This window comes from Colobus angolensis, unplaced genomic scaffold, assembly GCF_000951035.1.
Source record: "Colobus angolensis palliatus isolate OR3802 unplaced genomic scaffold, Cang.pa_1.0 Scaffold459, whole genome shotgun sequence".
Taxonomy (NCBI): domain Eukaryota; kingdom Metazoa; phylum Chordata; class Mammalia; order Primates; family Cercopithecidae; genus Colobus; species Colobus angolensis.
The window spans coordinates 1747861-1775429 of record NW_012118032.1 but is presented as its reverse complement, the minus strand read 5'-3'; the positions used below and the strand labels follow the sequence as shown (position 1 = coordinate 1775429).

Here is a 27569-nt window from a genome sequence, read left to right as displayed (position 1 = left end):
TCTCCCACTGTCACCTAGGCTGGAGTGTAGTGGTAAATTTTGGCTCACTGCAACCTCCACCTCCCAGGCTCAAGTGATCCTCTTACCTCAGCCTCCCCAGTAGCTGGGACTACAGGCACAAGAAATCGTGCCTGGCTAATTTTTTGTATTTTTTTGTAGAGATAGGGTTTTGCCATGTTGCCCAGGTTGGTCTTCTTGAACTCCTGAGCTCAAGTAAGCCTCCTGACTTGGCTTCCTACGGTGCTGGGATTACAGCTGTAAGCCACTACTCCCAGTCTATAGTTTAAATTATAATAGCATTTTCCAAAACTGCCTTTGTGAACTAATAAAAGACTTTCAGTTTAGGAGGATGAGAGGGGTCTGACTTCTAGTATGATGTAAGCATAGTTAAATAATTACCAGCCAATATTTAGGAGGTCACAAGATTTTCAACTTCCCCAATTACTCCTGCAGATAACATCACTATTATAGAATCCAATATTGGCCTTTTGAGATGTCTTTTCAGGATTTTTTTGCATTTCTGACTACCAAAGACTGTACCAGGACTCACCAATCAGTTTTTTGGCTCCCACTCAGGAACTGACTCAGTGAAAGAGTCAGCTCCTATGATTTCATCTCCAACCCAACCAGTCAGCACTCCCCACTCCTGGGCCTCCTACTCACCAAACTATCTTTGAAAAACCCTAATCTCCAAATGTTTGAGGAGACAGATTTGAGTAATAATAAAACTCTGGTCTCCTGTTTAGCCAGCTCTGAGTGAGTTAAACTCTTCCTCTATTGCATTTTCCTCGTCTTGGTCAATCAGTTCTCTCTGAGCAATGGGTAAAATGGGCCCATGGGGCACTTACAGTATGGAAACTTATTAATCTGTTTACTGTCAGTTGATTTTTAGTGAATGTTCAGAGAGCAAAGGGGAGGTTTTTCCTTGGCTCCTAAAACATAAACAGAAATGGTTATAAATGTAGATGTAGACATTGACATGGAAAAGAAGTAAAGTAAAATGTTGACAGGTAATGAGGTACCATAGACTAAATGTTTGTGTCCCCCCATAGGCTGAAACCCTAACTCCCAGTGAGATGTATTTGAAAATGGAGCATTAGGAAATAATCTATTAGTTTTAGATGATGTCCTGAAGGGGGGCTCCCATGATGAGATTGGTGCCTTTTTAAAAAGAGCTCAGAGCTCTCTTTTTCTCTCTGTCATTGAAACCACCCTTGCAAAATTATGACTGAGACAGTGAAAAAGATCTGACCCAACCAACTCCATCTTGCTTCTGACTTCCAAACTGTTCTTGTTTATTCCCGGGCGTAGGCTGAACTAACTTTGGGAGGAACTTAGTCTATGATTTAAAACGAAGAATAGTCCCTTCTCAAAACAAACTTCCTTCTTGCCTGGGGACTAGACTGCCTTTGTAAAACTAATAAATTAGCCACAAGATTAGAAATTATGGTTTAGGAGTCATGCAGCTGGAGGCTACAAGATTTTAAACCTCCCTAAACTGCTCCTAAGATCAGTGCTTGAGATATTTTGCAGACCCTGCACTTGATGGATCCGCTAGCACCATGCAGATGGATAAACTGGCTCGTCTGATCTTGTGGCCACCACTCAGGAACTGACTCAGCCCAAGAGGACAGCTTAAATTCCCTATGGCTTCATCTCCAACCCAACCAATTAGCACTCTTGACTCACTGGCCTTTCCCTCCACCCACCAAATTATCCTTAAAAACTCTGATCCCTGAATGCTTGGGGAGACTGATTGGAGTAATGATAAAACTCCAGTCTCCTGCACAGCCAGCTCTGCATAAACTACTCTTTCTCTATTGCAATTCCCCTGTCTTGAGAAATCAGCTCTGTTTAGGCAGTGAGCAAGATGAATCCACTGGGTGGTTACACCCTATGAAGATATAGTGAGAAGTTGACCATCTACAAACCAGGAAGACAGCCCTCTCCAGAAACCAGGTTGGAATCTTGATGATCTTGGACTTCAAGATTCAAAAACTCTGAGAAATAAGTTGTATAAGCCCTCCAGTTCATGGCATCTGTAACAGCAGCCTGAAGAGTCCTTCAAGAATCCTTTGCATAGACATAGATCTATGTACACATGTAGAAATATATGAAAGCCTTTAACAACCGAGGACACATCTTTTAGATGTCTATGAAAGAGTCACAGATACAAACATAGTGTCAACCTTAAATAACTAAAAAGATCAGAATCTAACTCAAATAAAGTTTATTCAAGAGCAATGTGTGAAGATGGATGAATCACACCCAGCACACCAACTCCAAAATTATGGAGTAGGCAAGTTAAGGTTTCATTTATAAAGGCAGAGATAGAGGGGTTTTTAGCAAGATTACCACATTATTCATACAAGGTTGGCACATATTTACAGCCGTTGGACTGGTTATAGGCAGTTTCTTTTTGGGAAGAATACACTTAACATTTTTTTAACAGAGGGTGTAATAGTCATGGATTTTCGTTATCTAGTCTAAGAGAAGCAGGGCAACCCAGGGGAGGTTAATCAGTCACAAGCATCATTAATTAAAAAGGCAGAAGGTTTTTGTCTCTTATGTGCTTCATTTTCTCTAGTCTTTGTACAGAATGAGGAAAATTAAAAAGTGAGTTAATCTATAATCTGAGAACAGAAGTTGTCACCATATGTGACTCAGATCACAGTCACATCTCTCTCAAGGCCTGAAGTGTTTTTGGGGGACTCCACAGCTTTTAACTTATACTTATTTTCACAATAAACATAGTCATAGACATAGAAATAGATGCAAACTGTTAATAGCTAAGGAGATATCCTTCAGGAATCTAGTAAATGCACACACACATACACTAGTATGTTAAATATGTGTGTGTGTCTGTGTGCATGCATGTGTGTGTGTGTATGTGCACACATGTGAAATTAAGCTGGTTTCCTTGATTTCAGAAGAGGCTCCAAAGCTAAGAAACATCGTGTCCAAAAATAAAGTACTGAAGCTGGCCTTGTTGTCTGGCATGCCACCCGAAGTTCTTTGTCTCATGGTTGGGGAAATCAAGGATGCAGACATGCCAAGGGAGAGGTTAGAGCAGATGTTTAATAAGCAAAAGAAAGAGAGAAACCTCTCTGACACAGAGAGGGGTCCTGAAAAGGGGTTGCCATTTCACAGTTTCTGGTAGCTCTACCCCATCCTCCCAGTGTGCATGAGAGCCCCTCAGCTTGAGAAACTCCATTTTGCTTTGTTGCCCTTACTGTGCATGTGTCAGGGGACAGAATTTTTCATTGCAGGCATGTCTGAGAAAGTCTCCTGTGTAGCCCTTCTTATCTGTGCAGCTGTGGGCATATCTCAGGCAAGCCCCCCATGTGCAAGATCACTTATCTGTGCCTGCACACTATTCTTTTGTTTGAAAGAACGTAACCAAGAACCCACCCTAACTGCCTGCCTGACCAGTCTCTTCCTTCCTCCACTCTCAGTACTAGATGATCTAGGCAGAAACCTTGACCCCGAAGCTCATCTCCAATCTCCATGATGTATAAGGATAAGGTTAATATCCAGTGAAATAATGAGAGCTGGTGAGAGCTCCTTCATGGGACATTTTCAAGTACTGTGCATTTCCCTGCTGATAGGAGAGTATCATGGAGATTCCACTGTGAAATTGATTGATGGGACATCAACTGTCCTACCATATTTGGGCTGTAATAACAAAAATGTCATAGACTGGGTGGCTTCTAAACACAGGCATTTATTGCTTACATGTCTGGAGACTGGAAAAAAGTGGCAGATTTAGTGTCTGGTGAGGACTCACAGCCTGATTGATAGATGGTAACTTCTCACTGTGTTCTCACATAGTGGAAGGGGTAAAGGAGACCTTTGGGGTCCCTTTTATAAGAGCACAAATTCCATTTATGAGGGTGCCACCCTCATCACCTCCCATCTCCTAACGCCATCACCTTGACATTAAGATTCAAGATGTTATTCTAGGGGAACACAAACATTCAAAGTGTAGCATCAAGAGACCTTCTCAGTGAATCTGGGGTTCAGAGAATAGAGAGACTGCAGGATGATTCGTACCTGAAGAAGTTGAATGGTACCAGGTTGTCTGCAAGCCTTGGTGAAGGCTGAATAAAGAGGTGAGACTGTAAGAGTACATGTTTGGTCGTCTGGTACTGCTGGGCAGCACAAAATGATTGACAGTTTCCTTGGGCCAAGTGTCTTCTGAAAGATGGCAGCCCTGAGCCCCCGGGTAGGACCCTGATGAAAGTTCTCTACTCTAGGAATGTGACTGCAGGAAAAGTAGAGCCAAAAGTATGGCCAGAAACTGGAAGCAAGACTGCAGGGTGTCGCGATACGTCCTGTAGAAGCAATAACTACCCATGGAAAAAAAATTATATAAGTGAGCGTGGCATCCTTCTCCATATACCCTTGTAAACTTGAAAAAGGTTAGGAGATTAATGGAAAGTGAGAATTAAAAAACAAACAAACAAACAAACAAAAAAAAAAAAACAGGGCTTGACTCTGTTGCCCAGGCTGGAATGCAGTGACTCGATCTCAGTTCACTGCAGCCGTGACCTCCCAGGCTCAAGTGATCCTCTCACCTTAGCTTCCTGAGTAGCTGGGATTACAGGTGTGTGCTACCATGCCTGGCTAACTTTTTTCATTTTGTGTTTAGATGGGCTCTCATTGTGTTGCCCAAGCTGGTCTTGAACTCCTGAACTCAAGCGATCCGCCTACATTGGACTCACAAAGAGTTGGGATTACAAGCATGAGCCACTGCAACTGGCCTGGAATTTTTAAATATCATAACAGATTGAAATTATATTTTGGATTGCATTGGCCATTTAAATATGAATGAATCAGATAATTCACCAATATCTGGAATAGCCTAGAAAATATATCAAGTATACCTGAAATACCACCTACAGGAAAGACATTAAAATGTGATAGCATGACAAACTAATATTTTCCCATGATTTCACCCAGTGACTCAAAGAAATAGAGAAGCCTGCTGAGAGATACCTTTAGAAGAAATATATAAAAAAAACAGTCTATTCAAAGAAGGTTGAGTATCAACAAGGAACTCTTAATGAGATAAAGGAGGAAGAGTAGATGTTTCTCTTGACAATGAGAAATAGAAGAGCACTTGTGAACTCCAGGGAAAATCACAGTCATGCAATGTTTTCAAGTAATGTGCTGGATTTTAAGAAAGAAGAATATGACTGTTTTGATATGCGGACTCTTCTTGAAGCAGTTCGTGTTTAATATTATGGGACTAAATCACACAGGTTTCTGTAGATTCATTCATAGTCTCTGGAGTCCACTGGTAAATATCCACATAAAGATTATTCTCAATTCTATTGATCGGTTTTTAATTTTCAGAATCAACATTATTGGAAGCCAATAAGAAGTCATTATTTTTACAGATTAAAAATATCAGTTTCAAACTTTAATCAGTTAATGAGTGGAAAAGCCAATGTAAATTAAGGAAGGCAAGAGGAGATATCAAGGAAAATATATAATGCCTGCTTTGCTAATCACTTACAGTAAGATGTTACAGTAAGATCCTACAGTCCAAATGTAATGGTTCAAGAAATAGAGATGTTAAATATTAATTTAAGACTGAATCTTTCAAAAAATGCAGAATTATAAAAGTTATGAAGATTATGAGGATGCATTATTTGTCGTTGTTAGCTTGGAGTAAATAAATGTATCTTAATGTTCATAAAGAAGTCGGAAGTATCATCTTGGCTCAAAGGAGAGTTAAAGAAGAAATAATGAGAAATGATTAACTTGGTGAGAGAACTTGGCATAAGGACAGGTGAACAATTTTCCATTCCATTAGCAGTCTTTCATATAACTGAGCTTTTGTTTCCATGGACATCCACAAATATTAGTTTTAAATGGTATTTGAAATTATTCTCTTGTGAGAAGTTTCCTCCCTCCAATGAATAAACAAACACAGGCTTAGAGGACGTAAGTCACCTGCAAGTAACTTGCCTGTATTTGAGATCACAGGACTGGTTAAAAAAGGGGCAATGATATAAACCAGGTATGTCTAACTTCAACACCCATTTTTTTCTTTCCATCAAAAATTGTTTCCTCAATAAAAATATATTCAGAGATAGAAAAAAAAAAAACCATAGGTTTTTGTTATATTTCCTTGAATAAATTCTGAGATCAGTCAAGCCTTTATTCTCCTTACTTGAATATTGGCATGGGGGCTGGGCGCGGTGGCTCACGCTTGAAATACCAGCACTTTCGGAGGCTGAGGCAGGCTGATCACTTGAGATCAGGAGTTCGAGACCAGCCTGGCTAACATGCCGAAACCTCGTCTCTACTAAAAATACAAAACATTAGCCAGGTGCGGCGGTAGGCGCCTGTAGTCCCCTGTAGTCCCAGCTACTGAGGAAGGAGAATCGCTTGAACCTGGGAGGCAGAAGTTGCAGTGAGCTGAGATCAAGGCGCTGCACTCCAGCATGGCTGACAGAGCGAGACTCCATCTCAAAAACAAAAAGAGGTGGGGAAGCGGGGAATGTTAGCGTGTGAAAAGCAAATTTGGATTCACATAAATAGACATTTTTCCCAGATAGGATGATTGCAATAGGATGACTATAGCAGCAGTCAGATGAAATCTCCTTCTGTGATATCTGCTGGCGTCTCAAAGGTTAGGCGGAAAAGGAGCTTTTCTTTTATGGGGATGTAAGACAAAAAGGTAACTGATTCAACCAGTAAGTGAGAGGGTGTTTTACCCCAGGCCAGCCTATTCTCAAGAGGGCCTGTTAAAGCAGGCAATATGCTTGTTAACAAAAGTTCCTTTAGCAAGTCTTTTGTTCTGACTAATGCATAGTTCAGTTAATCATTTAAAACACACTGAATCAATATTTGAAGGACTCGGTGTGACTTTGTCATACAAAAACAAGATATAGGATGGGGTGGGGGGTGTTGAGAGGCTGTGACCTCAGACTTTCTCACCTAAGTCTTAGGAAAGATGTTCCTTGCTGGACCCAAAAAAGGAAGGATTTCTTAACCATTGCTGTTTCCCAGGGCAACAGGGCTCCAGTGCGATTCATCCATTCATTATTGTCAATTTCTATATTTAGAGATACCTCCTAAAGATTTTGACACAGATTTATACATGTCAGGCATCTGAGTGGTGATGACTTTTACGTTTTGTCAAAAGGGGATTTTAAATGTTGTCAGATGTCAGGTTATAAAAGTTTGTCCTGTTTAGTACTTTAGAAAGTAAAGGAATAAAAGAATGGCTACTCCATAGGCAGAGCAGCGAGGATCAAGCAAAAAAATTATTAAAGTAACACAAAAAACTTTAGCAATGCAAAACATTGACTTCTTTAAAACTCTACTAAAATAAGAGCCAGCCATAACAAAACTTTTATTGGAGACCATTTTGTTATCCTAAATTCCCCCGTCCATTGAGACGGAGCAGGGGGCTTGCAGGGTGCCCCTTCAAGCATAGAAATACAAGGAAATCTTGAGTTCCATCAAGGGAAATTCCAGGCACCTGGCTATCCCTGAAAAGTAAATGAGCAACTTGATATGCAAGAAGGTAACCGTAGCTTAAACAATAGCCGAGAAAGTTAGAGTCATGAGATGTTTGGTTCCCACATGGGATAAAAGTTAACATTTTAACATAGGTACCTGAGTTGTTCTTCAGAAACCCACAACCGCACCAAACGGATCTGCTAGCATGTAGACCTCAGATAAGGGGAAACTAAAGACTGAACTCTGACCAACAATTTTTGTTTTAAATTTCTTCCTGAGGGGACTGGAGGAAGTCACACCCACAGGTCAGAACTAACATTCTTTTCTGCTGAACCCAATTTGAGATAAAACATTGACTCCTTACCCAATCACAAATCAGAAAATCTTTGAATCCACCTGTAACCTGTGGGTCTCCCGCTTCACCTTTCTAAATATTCACCTTTTAAGATATTTTCACCTTTTGAGATATTTTCAGCTTTTAAGATATTTTCACCTTTTAAGATATTCACCTTTTTATGTCAAACTGTTCCCAGACCAAACCGAGGGTCGGGCTGCTTATTCTTGTGACCCAATAGCAAGATTCAGATGAACTGGGAAAGAAGCCAGTTTATTTCTGTAACTGAGTACAGGGAGACGGCCTGGAAATTGTTGCCAGACCAACTCAAAATTACAAAGTTTTTCAGAGCTTATATACCTTCTAAGCTATTTGTCTACGTGTAAGTGTGCCTTCATCTAAAGACATAAGTGATTAACTTCTTCTAATCTATAACTAAGGTCTGAGTCCTGGAGACCTTCCTCTGGAGCCTCAGTAAATTGACTTAATCTAAATGGGTCCAAGTGCTGGGGTGATTACCCTTATCTTGTCTCCTGCTAAATCATGGAGGTTTGGGGAGTTCCTTCAGACCCCCATAAACTTGTTTGTGGAGGTCTGGGGAGTTTCTTTAGACCTGCAAAAAAAAACCAAAAAAACAAAAAAAAAACCACTTGTTTAATCCTAAACGGGTCCTGTTAAGAATTCCTTCATTGTCTTGTCATGCTTCGAGGCCCAGCAAAGGCCTGGGCAAAACTCTTGGTGGGCTTTTGTTCCATTCCAGCTTTTGTATAAGGGTGCTGGCTCTTTCAGCTTTTAATAGTAACTTCACCACTCAGTCAGTGCTGAAACAGTTGTTATGGAGGCCTGTGTTAGTGAGACCTGGCCTGCCACTAAACCAATGTATAATATCCGTGTATTGATTTACGATGTTGCCTGTGACTTCTCCTTTACTGAAATGTACCCCTACGTTGAAAATCCATTACTTGCAATCCATCAGGGAGGTTGGGTGTGAAGTGTGACTTGCCCCATTCTCCTTGCTTGGTGCCCTGCAAATAAATGCCCTCCTTTCTCCAGCTACAAAACTGCAGTGTGAATGTTTGGCCTTACTGTGCCGGTTAAGGAGACCCCAGATGGGTTCAGTAACACCACCAGCACTTTGTTGGAATCATAAAGACTGAGTAATCTTCAAAGTCAAGACTGCAGAGCCTCAGGGCTTGTCTGCTGCTATTTGTAATATAAGCCTACTCGCAGTTCCTTGCTTCCCATGCTTAAATCATGGAACCAGAGACATTTGGGACACCAGGACAGAAATCTTTGAAATGCCAAATACTTGTAATTGTCTACTTCTCACATGCTCTTTCCAAAACAAAAAGTCAAAATTTGAAAAGTAGTTGACATTCCCAATATGGATAGATTCCAAGTTTATCAGACGTGTCTCAAAAGATTAATCAGTGATTACCTCATCTAATACGTCCATGAGGCCACCAGTATTTTATTTATTTTTATTTTTAAGGCATTTTTCTTCATAATTCTTCTACTGAATAAAGAATTCTCCAAAAATAAAATAGAAGAGGGAAAAAGAAACCTCATTAAAATACGAGAAAGTAATTGTTTCGGTGATTCTCAACATGCATTAAATAAAAGAAAACTTGGCAGTTGAGGTTTGAAGAAGACAGGTGTTGAAAATATGCAACTTAGGCTGGGCATGGCTGCTCATGCCTGTAATCCCAGCACTTTGGGAGGCCGAAGTGAGTGGATCACCTGAGGTCAGGAGTTTGAGACCAGCCTGGCTAACATGGTGAAATCCCATCTTTACTAAAAATACAAAAAGAAATTAGCCAGGCATGGTGGCAGGCACCTGTAATCCCAGCTATTCAAGAGGCTGAGGCAGGAGAATTGCTTGAACCCGGGAGGTGGAGGTTGCAGTGAGCTGATATCATGCCCTTGCACTCCAGGCTGGGGCACAAGAGCGAGACTCCATCTCAAGAGCAAAACAAAACAAAAACAAACAAAAAAAAGAAAATATGTGACTTCATTAAGCCAGAGATCAAATTAATTCTTACAAACGCAGTCCATTGAGGTGGCCAGGAAATACACGAAAGCAGGTGTTCGGTATTGAAAAAAAGAAATTTATGACTGAGGCACAATTCTGTAAGTACAGTAGTTTTAAAATAACACATTATAAAATGTACAGTATATATTTTCAGGTTTTGTCCATCCATGTATCAAGATGCTGGCATAATTATATTGATCTCAAATATCAAACTACTTTAGAAAAATGAATTATTTAGGTGATGTCCTTTGATTTGCTTGTACTGATGAAAATAGACTTCATCTGAGTTTTTTTCATCATGTCTCAGAATTACAATAATTTTATCTTTAAAGATAAGCAATCTTTACACTCTGAAATAATGGATGGATACCCACGACATATGGTAGTTTGCCTCATACTTCTTTCAGAAAATGAGTAAAATTACCAAAAATTGTCCTATTACATAAAACTTGGACTTATGTTGAAAAAGACAGTATTTTCTCCTTCAGAAACTCAGTAGCAGAAGGATATCATAAAATCTTCAATAAAGTCATAAAGATTCGCTTCTATAAGCATCATCTCCCTTTGCAAATGACAAAGTAAAAATACAACAAAAAACAATGTTAATGTCAATGAATGGAGATACTGAATGGAACTGGGCAAATAAAATTACATAACCTAGATTGACAACGTCCACAGGCCCTGGGGAATGGCTGTTCAAAATCCACTGCCTACTTGCTTTTCCCCTTTCTTTTCTGTTGATTAAGTTGTAGTAAACACTCAACCTTCTCTGTCTCACAGAACCACACCATCTAGTCCCACTTTAGGAGATGTGGGCGGAATACTGTGGAGGGGGGCCCCTTGGGAAAATGCCTTGGGTTTTTAGTCTTTCTTCTTCCCTTTCTCCTTGAAATTCATAATCTCTGGATAGTTGGTACTACTCAGATGTTTGTGTGTGTTTCTATGGATAGATACAATAGATAGATGAGATTAATAGAAGATGGATAGATGGATAATAGAAAATATACTTTAGTGATATAAAATATAGATAACTGATGATAAATGATAGATGGATGTATGATAGAAGATAGATGAGAGATAGATGATGGATGGATGGATAGGTAACAGAAATGCTATTTAATTAATAGGTATGAAATTAGATAATTGAGGAAGGCAATAGATATAGCTAGATGATGAATGGACGGATAAATAAATGACAGAAAATATATTTAAATGATAGCTATGAATACAGATTGTTGAAAATAGATAATTGATAAATAGATAAACAGGATAGCTAGGTAGTTGAAAAAGATAGTAGAAAAGATATATGAATAATATACATACAATTTAGAATAATGATAAATATATAATGATAGATAAATGATGGATGGATTGAAGGTTAGATAATAGAAAACATTCAAGCGATACCTATGAAATATAGATTATTGGTGATAGATCATATTTGAGAGATGAGATAGATGATGGATGATGGATGGATAGGAGATAAAAAGGCAGACAAATAATAGACTTAAGAGACAGACTAGTACAATAGGTGATAAATATTCACATCTATATCTCTCTCTTTCTATGCAAACATACACATACACACTATATGTGTGTACACCTATCTATACACAAATACTTTTTTTCTCTCTCTCTTTTTTAAAATTTTTTTGAGATGGCATCCCACTCACTCTATTGCCCATGCCGGAGTGCAGTGGCGTGATCTTGGCTCACTGCAACCTGCACCTCCTGGGTTCAAGTGATTCTCCTGCATCAGCCTCCTAAGTAGCTGGGATTACTGGTGCGCACCACTATGCCCGGCTAATTTTTTTGTATTTTTAGCAGAGACACGGTTTCACTATGTTGGCCAGGCTGGTCTCCAACTCCTGACCTCAAGTGATCCTCCGGCCTTGGCCTCCCAAAGTGCTGGGATTACAGGCAGGAGCCACCACGCCTGGCCTATATCTGTTCTTTTATGTTCGTCTTTAACACTTCATTTTTCATAAGATGTATTTTTTATCATTGCTTTTGAAATTTTTATCTTCCCCTAGATTCAATCACTTTTAGGCAAATCTTTTGTCAGGGTACACCATCAAGAGATTTAATCAGTGGGATGACTGAGGTGGTAGATTTTCAGAGAAGCTGGCTATACTAGGTGTTTTCTTCACCTTCTAAAAAAACATTGAGCAGAATCTTAGCCATTGAACAGAATTCTAACCATTGAACGTTCATTGCTGATTTTTATTTATGAACTTGAATCACATTCTGTCACTGTCTCCACTGATTTTCAATATGACTCTAATGTTTAATAATTTCATACGTGTTCTATGGTAAGTATGATACCACTATGATATTCTTGGTCTGGTAATCATCTTTTTATTTCTATATGAACCTTCTTCGAGTACATAATTTTTTGTGTGTGGTGTTCAGAAATGTGAACTTGATATGTCAAAGAGTGAGAATCATTTCTCTTCCATTTTTAATTTTATTGGCATAAATGAGTCTTTAGTAATTCCTTTTAATTCTGAAACATTCTCGTGGAAATAACTTTGCATCCATACTTGCCTTGGTAAAATCATACATTCTATGAAGGAGAAGACAGTTCATTGCCAGTATTGATATGAGATCTGCATGTGTAAGTCATATATTCTAAATGTCTCCCCTCATGATGGCTTGTCTCCACTTATTAATGTCAAATGAACCATCTAGACAAGGTGTTTTTGAGGGAATAGGATGATTCTGTTCCTACTGAAGAGAGCTGCCTGCACTTCTGTCTGCAGTAAGTTGTACTGTCACTATGGTGGTAACTAAGTGATTCGATTTTACACTTTTACAGTGAGTCAAATAGATGTTCACTACTCTTAAAAATACATCAATCCCTATTTATTGTTTAACAGTCACGTTAGTTAAATTTTCAACTACTTGACATGTTTTCAAATATAAAATCATAATGCATGCAAGTTTGCAAAGAATACGTAAAATTTTAAAATTTAATCCTAAAACCAACCTGGTAATTGCATTTATTTGATGATTAAAGAAATTGAGACCCAGTGATTTCACGTTTACTAAGTGTAAACATTTCAGAAGTGATGTGTAATTAAGAACCAAACAATGCATTACATGGTTTTTTATTAGGTTAACTATGTCATAAGGTTAATGTTTCAGGGATTTTGTTGTTGTGTTAACTCTTTATACCACGAAAGATTGCTTGGAATTCTCTGCTTTCTCTTCAGCTCACGTAAATCTTTTGCCTTTTAAAATTGCTTGAGATTGAAAACAAGAACAGGTTTATAACCATTTAAACTTCTGACATAAGGAAACAAATTGCTCTTGTGATTACTAAAGTTAATCAGAATCAACAAAATATATGAGCAAAAAAGCTATTTACATATATATGTAGACATAAATGTAATATTTATATTATATTTATATTTATATATGCATGCCATGCTTCTTACAACTGTGAATCAAAGCTTAATTTACAATTTCCGATTCCGAGGGAGGCTAGGGGTCAAAAAACTACACATTAGGTACAATGTACATTCCTTGGGTGCACTAAAATCTGACTTCACCACCATATAATTCATTCATGTAACCAAAAACCACTTGTACCCCCAAAAGCTATTAAAATAAAAAAAAGGAAATAAAAATAAAATGTAAAAATAAATTTTGCATTCACTCTACCCACAATCAAAAATTAATTTCAGCAATTACATTCATCTGCACATTGCCATCTTTACAGGGATGATGAATTATGTAGACTCAGTTAATTCTGTCCGTTAGTGTTAGACTTTTTAAATATTGTTTTCTCTGCGTCCCAATGGCCCTCTCATCAGTTTGATTTTTAATTGAGTTTTAAGTGAGCTAGCATGTTTTATTTGAGGCCAGTGGTGGATCATAAGAATAACATTACTTGCCAGAATCTTTGGCATAGGCACATGGGCCATATCTGTGAACAGAAAAGCACAGTGGGTTTCAAAGAGCAGAATATTTTCCTGTGCTTATAAAGGCCTATTTTGTTCTCCAAATAAAGCTATTTTATAGAGCAATGTATTAACCTTTTTTTTTTTGTCTTCTGGTTGACATGCATAAGTGTGCCAGTATTGACGATTAGGAACCTGTATTGTGTGCAGCTGAAGTGGCATGAGGTGTTGAGTGGCATGGGGATTGAGTGCAGTGGCTCCATCGTAGCTCACTGCAGCCTCCGTTTCCCAGGCTCAAGCGATCCTCCTGCAGCAGCCTCCCAAGTAGCTGGAACCACAGTTGTGCACCACCATACCTGACTAATTATTATTATTGTTACTATGTGTCACTATATTGTCCAGGCTGGTCTTGTACGCCTGGCCTCAAGCAATCCTCTTGCCTCAGCCTCCCAAGGTACTGCGATTACAGGCATGAGACACCACATTCTGCCAAAAAAAGCTTTTAATTCAATTCAATTCAATAAGATTTTATAGAATCTATACTCTGTGCCTAAAATGTCCCCTATCACTAAAAGATAAACCACTTCTGTGTAATATAAAAAGCTAGAAAGATGGATAGATAAGGTACATAGATAGATATGGGTAGGTATGTTAAAGGGGAAGATAGATGATATGTAGGAATAGATGATAGATATAAATAGATGATAGGTAGATAAATTGATCATAGATAATATATCATGATGATGGATAATAGATGCAGATGCATGGTAGATAAATCTAGATATAGACAATAGATAAATAGATATTGCCTGTGTAGTACTTAAAACAGCACATACTAAATTTTCAAGATGTAATTACTAAATTAATGACAAACAAAAGTAACAATACATAATTGTTTCAATAGAAACTCTCATAAGTAAAGTTTAGCAGAATATTGATCAACTGCCTACTCACATACTCTGTCTCTAGGCAAGTAATATAAAGGGTTCTTCAAAGCATAATTGACGTGAACCAAACTGCACTGTTAAATGTTTTACTTAAAAAGAAATTATTTTACCAAATATATTATGAATCCAATAATGATAATAGTCATAATTGTGTATCAAATTTAATTAAAGAATACATCAAGAATCAGAGAAACTTAAAGTGAGGGGAAACATTGGAAATAATGTATTGTAACACTGATACTTAGATAGCAATTATTTTTAACTTTGGTCCCAGCTGTGATGGGTTCGTTGTTAAGAGTTTACAATGCTGAGTTGAGATGCATGAATCTGTCAAACTCAAGTTTCCTTGAAAAGAATGTAGTGGACTGATTTACTCCAGGCCTGTCTCACTCATCAGCATAGAAGTGAAATTACAGATACACACATGTAACAAAGGGATTGCATAAAATACAATATTCATCATGACCACTTGAAGTTCATTTCAGGAGTGTACAATATTTTTCTTAGTGCTGAAATATTTTTTTAAATATAATTCACCCGTATTAATATATAAACCATCATCTCAACAGATTCACTTATCAATAGATACCAACAAATCCATAAAATATTACAAATTTTCATGTACAGAACTGTCAGAAAACTGGAATTAAAAGGTGCTTTCTTAACAAGGGACAGACCACTAAGAAAACCTATAGCAAATATGTAAGATCAGGAAACACAATAATGCCAATAATGCCTTCTATCAGAGCCTCTCTTCTGTGTTTTGCTGGATAGAAGAGGAAAGAAATAAGAGTTTTATGAATTGGAAAGGAGGAAAATGTCATTATTTATCAATCATAAGATAATACACAGAAAAAATCCAGACAAATATACTGATAATTGGTCAAATAAATATGAGTGTTTAATAGTGTTGTTGGATACAATAATCAAAAATCAGTTTCTTTCCTTCAGTAGTAATAATCATTTAGAAAATGTAGATTAGCATGTAATTTATAAAGGCAACAAACAGATTTACTTGACAAAGTATAATTAGACTCAATAAATAATGATGTCAATTCTCTCCTAATTAACCTACTAATTCAATGAAATTTAAATAAAATTCCCAAAAGGATGTTTTGTAGAAATTGATAAGGTAATTTAAAATTTTATATAGAGAGACGATTGCCTGAGATATGCCAAGAAAATGTTTCTGGAAATGCTGAAGGTGGAAGATGAGTTTCATGAGATTTCATGCCTTATCACTAAATCTTAGAAGAGGATAATATTGATGCTAGGATAGGTTTACCTATCACTAAAAACAAAGCTTGAACCCAAACAGATATTTCTGGAAACATGATTTATTCATTCATTGATGAATGAAGAAAGGTAAACCTTTTGGTAAAGCATCCTTGTACAAATGATAAACTTTAAATAAATAATTAAATTTTAAAAATTACAGGTTTGCTTAGAGCTTAAAGTCAAATATTAGCACTTTAAAACTTAGGAGCATTAAAAAATCAAAAATTTCAAAGTGTTTGAAAATATCTTTATAACACTGGATGATTAAGTATATCAAAAACTGGGCCAGGAGCAATGGCTCACGCCTATAATCCCAACACTTTGGGAGGCTGAGGCAGGCTGATCACCTGAGGCCAGGAGTTCGAGACTAGCCTGTACAACATGTCAAAACCCTGTCTCTACTAAAAATGCAAAAATTAGCCAGGCGTGGTGGCATGCGCTTGTCATCCCAGCTACTCAAGAGACTCAGGCAGGAGAATCGCTTGAACCTGGGAGGTGAAGGTTGCAGTGAGCCGAGATCAGGCCACTGAACTGCAGCCTGTGACACAGAGTGAGACTGTCTTAAATATATATATATATATATATATAAAATACATATATGTATGTGTATATATATATGAAAAACTATAACCAAAAATGTAAAATTTGATTTATTCAACTACATTAAAGTTAAAAATCCTGTCCATCCAATGTTAAAGTAGACTGATAGGTGAGACATTCAATTTGGAGAATATATTTTCAATATATTTTACCAGCAAATATATCAATAACATACACACAAACACACATACATATACTACAGTATAAATATTGGGAATATTTTAAACAGGTGGTTTGGAGAAAAGTATTCATTTAGATCTTATAAAAATATGAAATATTTAAAGTTCATTCATAAAAAGTAAACATAAATTTCATTAACAATGAGGCATCATTTCTTACCCATATCGTTGGCCGAAACACTGAGCGACGTTGAGGCGTGGATTGATGTGAACCTTCTCTCATATCTGCTTGGATTATAAATTCTCACCATGCTTTCAGAATAGTTTACTGTCACTTTACAATGTCTGTTCTAAAAATGAACCATAAATGAAGAATCCTACTTGAATGCATATGTCATATACACTCAGGAACTCCTTAGACCATAAAACACCTATAGGCATGTTTCTAACACCTTCTTTTGAAGGAGCTAGAAAATATAACATGCATCACGACCAACTGAAGTTCACTTCAGGGATATATAATCGTTTTCTTAGTGCTTGAATATTTTTCAAATATAATTCGCCCCTCTTAATATACAAACAATCAACTCAATAGATTTACTTATCAATAGATGCCAAAAACTCAATAAAATATTACAAATTTTCCTGCACAGAACGCTCAGAAAACTGAAATTCAAAGGAACTTAGAATCCTGAAAAAACACTCAGAACACACACATGCTTATCAAAAAGAGAATGGATAATCATTTGTGTTAAATCAATTACACAGAAACACTATACAGCAGTGAAGATCCCTAGACTTCATGAATATGAATCAACCTGGGTGAATCTCTGAAAAATATCATGTTCAAGGAAAGAACTCAAGGAAGACACTACAAACAGTATGATTCTTTTACATAACATTCAAAATCAAGCAAAACTTAAGAATATATTCTTTAACAGTAGAGTAGTGCTAGAAAACTTAGCATGAAATCAGTATGGTTGTCTCCTTTCATGAGTAAGGAAAGTATTGGTTGAAAACAGAAATCGAGTAGCATTCATTTACTTTTCCATTCCCTAACTCAGGGCCTCCTTCACAGGTATATGGCCCCAATCAATTGCACAGGGTCCTGGGGTCAGAAGTGCTCCATGCTAGGTTTAGAGGTCTGCTACTGCTGTCTTGAAATTCTGAAAGATTTAATCTTTGCATTTTTGTTTTGTACCTGGAGTGCAATGGACGAAGAGGCATGCATACGCGTGGTCAGAGGAGATATGCACCGTATGCACTTCTGCCACTGTTGTTTGCTACCCAATAGCGTACAATGCTCATGAAGCCCCTTGAGCACAGAATTTTGCTGGACTGGCAATAGGCGGAATTTGGTGAGATTCACAGTGTGCACAAAAGGAGGCTGTTACTTCTATGCCAAAGTGAGTGCTCTTGCAGCCCAGAGAGGCCACCCTTTGTGTCCAAGTTAGAACTTGCTTCAAATATAGAAAAGTAGCAATGATATTCTAAAAAAAATCCAAGAACAAACAAGAACTCTATCCTATCTCCTATTCTTCTTGACGTGTGAGGCAACCACTTATGCTGAAAATGATGCATAGAAGGGATGGGATGAGAGGACAACCCAAGGCTCCTGCTCATTGCATGCCTTCCTTACACATCAGTGAACTGAAGGTACAGTGTTGCTAGAGTATGTCCATATCAAGAAGTGAAATAAAATCAGCTGAGTTCATTTTGTGTAGCACACTTCCCCTGTTCTGGTAAGAATGCAGTAGATACTTATGCATGTGCTACAAAATAACAGCTTGTGCAATTTCAGTGATTCTGAATACATGTTAACTGCTCAGATACTGGAGTTCAAAATTGGCATTGCACAATATAAAGATAAAAATGGAAAACCTTGCCAGTGACTAAATATTTTAATTTTTCCTTACTTAGAATGACATCAAAAAGAAATTTATTTTTTAAAGACATGACAAGTTGAGAAAGAGTAGAAGAAAAGGGGAAAAACAGCTTTATATTTTCCTACTGTTAACAGTGCTATGAAATTGGCCAACTTTTTCTGGAAAGAGTCAAATAGTAAATATTTTCAGCTCTACGAGTTATATAAACTCTGTTGCAGTAACTCAACTCTGCCATTGTAGCAAAAAAGCAGGCACACACAACACATAAATGAGTGGGTATGGCTGTTTTCCAATAAAACTTTATTTATAAAAACAAGTAGTGAGCCAGATTTGGTCCATGGACCACAGTTAGTCCATGGATGTGCTAAGGTAAGAAGTCCACTTACGATTTTTTTAAAAACATTTCTGAATTTCAGGATAACCAGGCATTTGTATGATGCTGGACAGTAATTGTAGGTATCATATTGATGGCAGTATTTTCAGTGTTTGGGAGTTACAGATGAAGGGATTGACTCAGGTAGTTCCAATATGGATCATTTATTCTGTCTTCATGCTGCTCTTTGGGCAAAGTATAGGAAAAATACCAGCGGTCTAGTGACACAGAATTTCTGTTTCTAGTACCTGTGGGGTTATAACTTTCTGAGAATTGTTTCTCTTAAAAAAAAGACTTGAGAAAGTCACTCATAGCTATGGCCAGTGGCATGAATGTTTCATGCCCTCCAACTTTAGAATGTAGACACTTTGTGCTTCTGTCATTTTAGTTTTATAGAAATACTGCAGTGTGACAGGAATACTGGATGCAGAGATTGAGACTCAGGATAGTAAATCTCTATACCTAGTGTAGTTTTGCTTTTGCTGAGGGAAAGAGTAAAACATATGGGTGTGTAAAACTAACCAGTGAAAGCATCGACTATCTTTTTTTTTTTCTTTAGGAATTCAGACCTGATGAAAGGGTCAATGAAGAAATGATGTTTTGATTTCCCAACAGGATTACCCAACATTTCTCTGAAGGTACCTGCCAGTTACTTCTTTCCTAAAGATTTGTGGTGCCCAGAGAAAGTCTCTAGTTTAGCCAGAATTTCTTTATAATATCGTTGGTGTTGCCCCAGGGGTTTTAGCTAAGCAGTATCCATTTTGTGCAAGAGAGGCTGGTCAGGGCAACTTCCTGAACAATAAGCTGAGATGATCGTGAGAGAAGGGGATTAATGAAGGACTGTTACAGAAATACAGAAAAAATCTGCAGCAGAGCAACAACTCCAACCCTTGCTGGAAAGTTTCCATCAGACACTGAAGTTTCCAAAGTGCCCATAAATCAACTTTTAATATACTGTGGATGCGTAGAAGAAGCTGTCCATATGCTCCTTTTTTTGAAGTTTTAGGCATTATTTTTTTCAGTGCAAAGATGTTTTAACCTTAATAAGTTCAATAAAACAGAAATACACATAAGTACTGCTGACAAAATGACTAGGCCAATTTTGAAATGTAAACTTAAAATGTAAAATCACGGGGTCTGAGCCTTGCTCAGAGTAGGAGTCTGCGCGGACATCAGCTAAGATTCCAGAATGACTACCATCTTGACTTACACTTTTAAAAATCTTCTCACTGCATCAAAATGGGCCCTCAGATTTTCCATAAGACCTCTGAGCTGTTCCTCCTAGCTGCAAGCTGCCCCCGAGATCCAGACCAAAATGAAGAAGACATTAGCCAAACCCAGTATGAGGAATGTTGTGGTGGTGGATGGCGTTCGTACTCCATTTTTGCTGTCAGGCACTTCATATAAAGACCTGATGCCACATGATTTGGCTAGAGCAACATTTACGGGTTTGTTGTATCAGCCCAGTGTCCCCAAGGAAGTAGTTGATTATATCATCTTTGGTACAGTTATTCAGGAAGTGAAAACAAGCAATGTGGCTAGAGAGGCTGCCCTTGGAGCTGCCTTCTCTGACAAGACTCCTGCTCACACTGTCACCATGGTTTGTATCTCTGCCAATCAAGCCATGACCACAGGTGTTGGTTTGATTGCTTCTGGCCACTGTGATGTGTTCATGACAGGTGGTGTCAAGTTGATGTCCCATGTCCCTATTCGTCACTCAAGGAAAATGAGAAAACTGATGCTTGATCTCAATAAGGCCAAATCTGTGGGCCAGTGACTGTCTTTAATCTCTAAATTCCAATTGAATTTCCTAACACCTGAGCTCCCTGCGGTTGCTGAGTTCTCCATCAGTGAGACCACAGGCCACTCTGCAGACCGACTGGCGGCTGCCTTTGCTGTTTCTCGACGGGAACAGGATGAATATGCACTGAGCTCTCACAGTCTGGCCAAGAAGGCATAGGATGAAGGACTCCTTTCTGATGTCATAATCTTCAAAGTACCAGGAAAAAATACGGTTACCAAAGATAATGGCATCTGTCCTTCCTCACTGGAGCAGATGGCCAAACTAAAACCTGCATTTATCAAGCCCTGCAGCACAGTGACAGCTGCAAATTCTTCTTTGTTGACTGATGGCGCATCTGCAATGTTGATTATGGCAGAGGAAAAGGCTCTGGCCATGGGTTATAAGCCGAAGGTGTATTTGAGGAATTTTATGTACGTGTCTCATGATCCAAAAGATCAACTATTACTCGGACCAAAATATGCGACTCCAAAAGTTCTAGAAAAGGCAGAATTAACCATGAATGATATTGATGCTTTTGAATTTCACAAAGCTTTCTTAGGTAAGAGTTTAGCAAATTTTGAAGTCATGGATTCTGATTGGTTTGCACAAAATTACATGGGTAGAAAAACCAAGGTTAGGTTGCTTCCTTTGGAGAAGTTTAATAACTGGGGTGGATCCCTGTCCCTGAGACACCCATTTGGAGCCACTGGCTGTAGGTTGGTCATGGCAGCTGCCAACAGATTACTGAAGGAAGCAGCCCAGTGTGCCTTAGCGGCTGCCTGTGCAGCTGGAGGGCAGGGCCATTCTATGACAGTGGAAGCTTATCCAAAATAATAGATCCGGAAGAAATGACCAGAAGTTTCTGTGCAACACTCACACTAGGCAATGGCATTTCAATGCATTCCTAAATGACATTTATAGTTCCTAGTTCCTCTTAGGAAAACAATTCTTGTGGCCTTCTGTTACATGCTTTGCACTTAAGCCTTGCCAGTGTTCTGAGCTTTTCAATAATCACAATTTACTGCTCTTTCAGGGATTTCTACGCCACCAGAATCTCACACAGAGATGTGTAGGTGGTTGTTTTTGTTCTCTCTTGTCACTAAAGACTAAATGAGTGTTTGCAATTGGGAAAGAGGTCAGCTGAGATTAGGAAATCATCTTTGTAATATTTGCAAATTATACTTGTTCCTATCTGTGTCCTAAAGTGTTCTCTATAAAATACAAACCAACGTGCCTGAATTAACTTAATTATGGAAAAATAATTCAGAATCTAAACATCAATGAAAACTTACAAAAAATGTTTAGATACATAAATATCATGGTGGTCAACCGTAAAGTGGGGAAATATTGAAAAAAATGTAAAAACACACACATATATATGCTAAAGTTATGTACGTATATAAATTTATATATGTTTATATATAAATTAGTATATATAAAGTTTATTATGTGTATTTACATATACTTTTATTTAATATATAAGTGAATATCCACCTCCATATTTAAATTACATCTTTAGGCTGGGCATAGCAGCTCATGCCTGTAAATCTCAGCACTTTGGGAGGCCGAGGCGGACAGATTGCTGGAACTCAGAAGTTTGAGACCAGCCCATCGCTACCAAAATACAAAAATTATCCAGGCATGGAAGCTTGTGGTCCCAGGTCCTTGAGACAGAGACTGAGGGGGAGAATTGCTTAAGCCCCAGAAGTCTAGGCTGCAGCGAGCCCAGATTATGCCACTGCACTACAGCCTATACCACAGAGCAAGATCCTGTCTCAAATAAATAAAATAAAATATATTACATCTTTATACATGTCTCTGGTTTTGTTTAGTAAAATTATTGTATATATGTACATAATAATATATACAAGATACTTATATATCATTGCATGAGTCCATTCTCACACTGCTATAAAGAAATACCTGAGACTGGGTACTTTATAAAGGAAAGAAGTTTAATGACTCAAAGTTCCACATGGCTGGGGAGGCCTCAGGAAACTTGCAATCATGGCAGAAGGCAAAGGGGAAGCAAGGCACGTCTTCTCATGGCAGCGGGAGGGAGAGAGATCAAGGAAGTGCCACACTTTTAAACCATCAGCTCTCATGAGAACTCACTCACTATCACAAGAACAGCAATGGGGAAATCCACCCCCAGGATCCAATCATCTCTCACCAGGCCCCTCCCTGGACACACGGGGATTACAATTCCAGAAGAGATTTGGGTGGAGACACAGAGCCAAACCCTATCAATCATATATAATTACATTTATTTATATATAAACTTGTATGCATGTACACATACATATTTACATATACACTTATATATACCTACACATACCTTTAGATATTTACATAAAAACTTGTATACATATAAATTAATATACAGATGGTCTTTGACTTAGGATGGTCCCATTTACAATTTCTGGACTTCACGGTGGTGTGAGAACAATATGCATGCAGTAGAAAGTGCGGTTTTCCTCTCTTACCAGGCTGGACAGCAGCAGGGAGCCAGCTCCCACTCAGCCCTGCAATCACAAACATTCACAGCCAACACTCTACAGTGTTCTGTGTTGCCAGAGGAGTTTGCTCCACGATAGGCTACGTAAGTGCTCTGAGCATGTTTAAGGGAGGTTGGGCTAAGCTATGATGTTTGGTAGGTTAGTTGTATTCAATTCATTTTCAAATTATGATATTTTCAAATTGCTATGGATTTATTGGGATATAACCCCATCATAAGTTAAGGAGCATTTGTACATAAATTTGTATTGATGTGTGTGTGTGTGTGTGTGTGTGTGTGTGTGTGTATGGTACATATCTATAACTTGGATCTATGCATATTTTATATGTTTGTGAATATACATTTTTATATCAATACATACATTTACATAAACATTTAACATATACAGTTGACCCTTGAACAACACAGAGGTAAGGAACAACTCGCCATCCCACTCCCACATGTAGCTGAAAGTTCATGTATAACTTTGACTCCCCCAAAACTTAACTATTAATACCCTACAATTGACTAGAAGCCTTACTGGTAACATAAACGGTCAATTAACACACATTTTATACATTATATGTATCATACATGGTATTCTTACAATAAAGTAAGCTATAGAAAAGAAAATGTCATTAAGAAAATCCTAAGGAAGAGAAAATATACTTATTATTCACAGTGTGGAAGTGGATCATCCTAAAAGCCTTCATCCCCATCATCTTCACATTGAGTGGGCTGAAGAAGAGGAAGGCCAGCGGTTGGTCTTGCTTTCTCAACAGTGGCAGAGGTGGAAAAAAAAATCCACATATAAGTTACTCACACAATTCAAACCCATGTTGCTCAAGAGTCAACTGTATAGGCATGTACACACGCATACATACACATTTATATTTAAATTATATCTTTATATATATGTAACTAATTGTGTTTGGTAAAATTAATCTTGTTACACTCTGAAATTTTTTTGTTATTTACATTTCTTCTCTATGTTTCAACATTTTAAGCCACAAAAAAATAGACCCAATATTCTAACTGAATGATTATAATATGGGCATCCAGGTAGTTCTGTTTAGACAGTTTCTAAATCACCAGGTACACAGACACATTTTATAGAGCTGCTGTCTAAAAAGGGGATACACTAGATTATTTTCATGTCATTAATTGATACACAACATGGGTATTTGTCCCCAAGGACTTCCTCTGTCATAGGATGTGTACTCAATTTCTGTGAACAAAGTCCAGTTTGCAGTGGAGTGCCCTAGAAGCCAAACAGAATGCAATGAATTTTAAATGTAGTTTGCTTGATGTTCTTAATTTAGAAAATATTTAAAAGATGTGCACTGTTACAGTAATTAGTACGTGTGTGTTTATGTGTGTGTGTGTACGTGTGTCTGTGTGTGTATATAAAATAAATGTCATATACACTTACATAACAATGTATATATTCATTTGCATTAGTGCTTTTTATTACGTAAAATGATTATTGGTAAAATTGAAGTTTACCAAGTGAAGTTTGTTAAATGCAACAAACCACCACCACCTTGGCAGCTATAGGGAGGTGATTGTCATCAAACAAACCTCAACTTTACCAATAATCATTTTATTTAATGAAAAGAACTAATGTAGATTTCATCTTTTAAAAATTCTAGGTTAGGGAGGCATCTCTGATCTCTATTTTGTTCAAGGGTCAACTGTATATGTTAAATGTTTATTAAAATGTATAATATTGAGTTAAAAAGTGTATATAAATGTATATGATATTTTTTATTTATATATACACACATATATACACACATACTAATTACTGTAACAGTGCACATGTGCATACTGATATAAAATGTATATATAATTATATATAAATGTATATAACATTTGTTTTATTTATATATACACACACATATACAAGCTAATTTACTGTAACACTGCACATGCATATATTGATATAAAATGTATCTGCAAACATATGTAAATGCATATGACATGTGTTTTACATATATACACACACGTATACACACACATTAACCACTTTAACAGTGCACATCTTTTAAGTATTTTCTTCCAAATTAAGACCATCGAGCACACTCTATTTATAATTCACTCTATTCTATTTTCCTTCTAGGGCACTCCATTGCAAATGAAACTTATTCGCAAAAACCTGTGAGAGAGAAAGCCATTGAGGACAAATGCCCAAGTTGTGTATCAATTAATTATATTCTCACGACGTCTTCCAAAGTACATTTTTATACTGTCACTAAAAATACATCTATCACTAAACAACACCTAGTGAATATTTTTTAAATTTACATTAGAAGTACATTATTGCATAATCTTTTTGTAAATTATTTTATTGTCCTTTTAGTTATGCATAGATTGAGCCAATTTGTGTAACTGTAATATAGCTGGTATGCATACACTAGGAGTTATTAATATTTAATTACTCCCTTTTTGCTTGATCATTTCCACTTTTCCTCTTTTACAAATAATATGGCAAGAAACAAAGTTATCAGTGCTTCTTTGTGTACATATGTCAGCAATTCTTTGGGGTTTTTTTTTTTTAGTGCTCTTTACAAATATTAAACTTATTTGCCTTCAACGAAACTCTAATTGCCCTAATTCATAAAATGAAAATCTAAAGCCTAGCTACTAAATTGCTCAAATCACACAGCTAGCAGGGAAAAAAGCTGAGATCAAACCCAGGCTGTCTGCCCCCAAAACCCTAGTAATTAAACATGTCCCGCCTTCTCAAAGGTATTGTTGAGTAACATATGTGATTGGAGGCTTTCCATTTCATTAGACAATACCAAATGGCTTTTCCAAAATTGGATACAAATTCCCTTTTACTACAATTCCCCAACAATGAATACAGCAGACATTTGAATTTTTGCTAAGCTAACGGCTGTGAAATTCCATTTCTTTGTTTTAATTTTTCATGGCTTTGATTTCTGGCGGAATGGAATTTAATGGCCTATGTTTATTGATCTTTCAGATTTTCCCCATTCAGGGGAATTAGGCTTGTTTTGCTTTGTTTGTTTGTTTTAAGACCAAGGGACTGGAGTTCCTATCACCCACCTTAATTTAGTATTTGGGTTTGTTTGTTTGTTTGAGACAGAGTCTCGCTCTGTCACCCAGGCTGGAGTGTAGTGGCACAATCTCGGCTCACTGCAACGTCCACCTCCCAGGTTCAAGCAATTCTCCTGCCTCAGCCTCCTGAGTAGCTGGGATTACAGACTCCCGCCACTACGCCCAGCTAATTTTTATGTTTTTAGTAGAGACGGGGTTTCACCATGTTGGCCAGGCTGGTCTCAAACTCCTAACCTCAAATGATCCACCCACCTCGGCCTCCCAAAGTGCTGGGATTACAGGCATGAGCCGCCATGCCTGGCCTAGTATTTGGTTGTATTTTAATTGAATGATTGAGTCCAAGTGAAATTTGACAATGATACGTATTTACTTTTATTTTCTAATTAAATGTGGCTATTTCACCAGGCGCTCAGCTTGATTCCCAGAAGCAGTGGGAAAGCTTTGTGGAAATATGAGCGCAAGACAGTGACAGTCCCATTGTGCTTTGTTGAATGCTGACACAGGATAGATAGTACCCACTTTCCAATTTAATTCCCCTCATACTTGTCAGTAAAAAAGGTTTCTTATGCTTGAAAAGTTCCTTGCCAGAATATGTCATTTGTGAAGGTGCAAAACTTGTTATAAAATCGGCGGCTCAGCATCATACTTGTATAATCATGTCACCCCAGGAAAAGCTTTAAAGCTGTGAGAAATGCTATTTTACTTACCCTCTTCAAAACTTGAATGGCATAAATTGAAACCATTTATATGTACACACACACACACACACACGTATAAAACTCCTACTCCTTTTATTTTTAATTTTATTTATTTATTTATTTTGAGACAGAGTATCACTCTGTTGTCCAGGCTGCAGTGCAGTGGCATGTGGCACGATCTCTGCTCACTGAAGCCACTGCCTCCCGGGTTCAACTGATTCTTGTGCTTTGGTCTCCAGAGTAGCTGGGATTACAGGCATGTGCCACATGCCTGGCTAATTTTTGTATTTTTAGTAGATATGGGGTTTTGTCATGTTGGCCAGGCTGGTGTCGAACTCCTGGCCTCAAGTGAACTGCCTGCCTCAGCCTCCCAACGTGCTGGGATTACAAGCGTGAGCCACCGCGCCCAGCTTCTACTCCTTTTAAAACGCTGCATTTGTCCATTTGGTACCTTAGATGTAAATGCTATCAAGGACTGTTTATTTTCAAGCAGTCCTAGATAGTCCTATATAGCATTTATATTATCTATAATATAAATATATTTATAATATATA

At 37.6% G+C, this 27569-nt stretch overlaps 1 pseudogene across 1 annotated transcript; it reads left to right on the top strand.

Annotated features, from left to right (window-relative positions):
• Window positions 1-20096: 20096 nt before the first annotated feature.
• On the top strand, window positions 20097-21790 carry LOC105523268 (annotated as a pseudogene). The gene has a single exon (XR_001003569.1). The product of XR_001003569.1 is annotated as a trifunctional enzyme subunit beta, mitochondrial-like (transcript).
• The last annotated feature ends 5779 nt before the right edge of the window (window positions 21791-27569 follow it).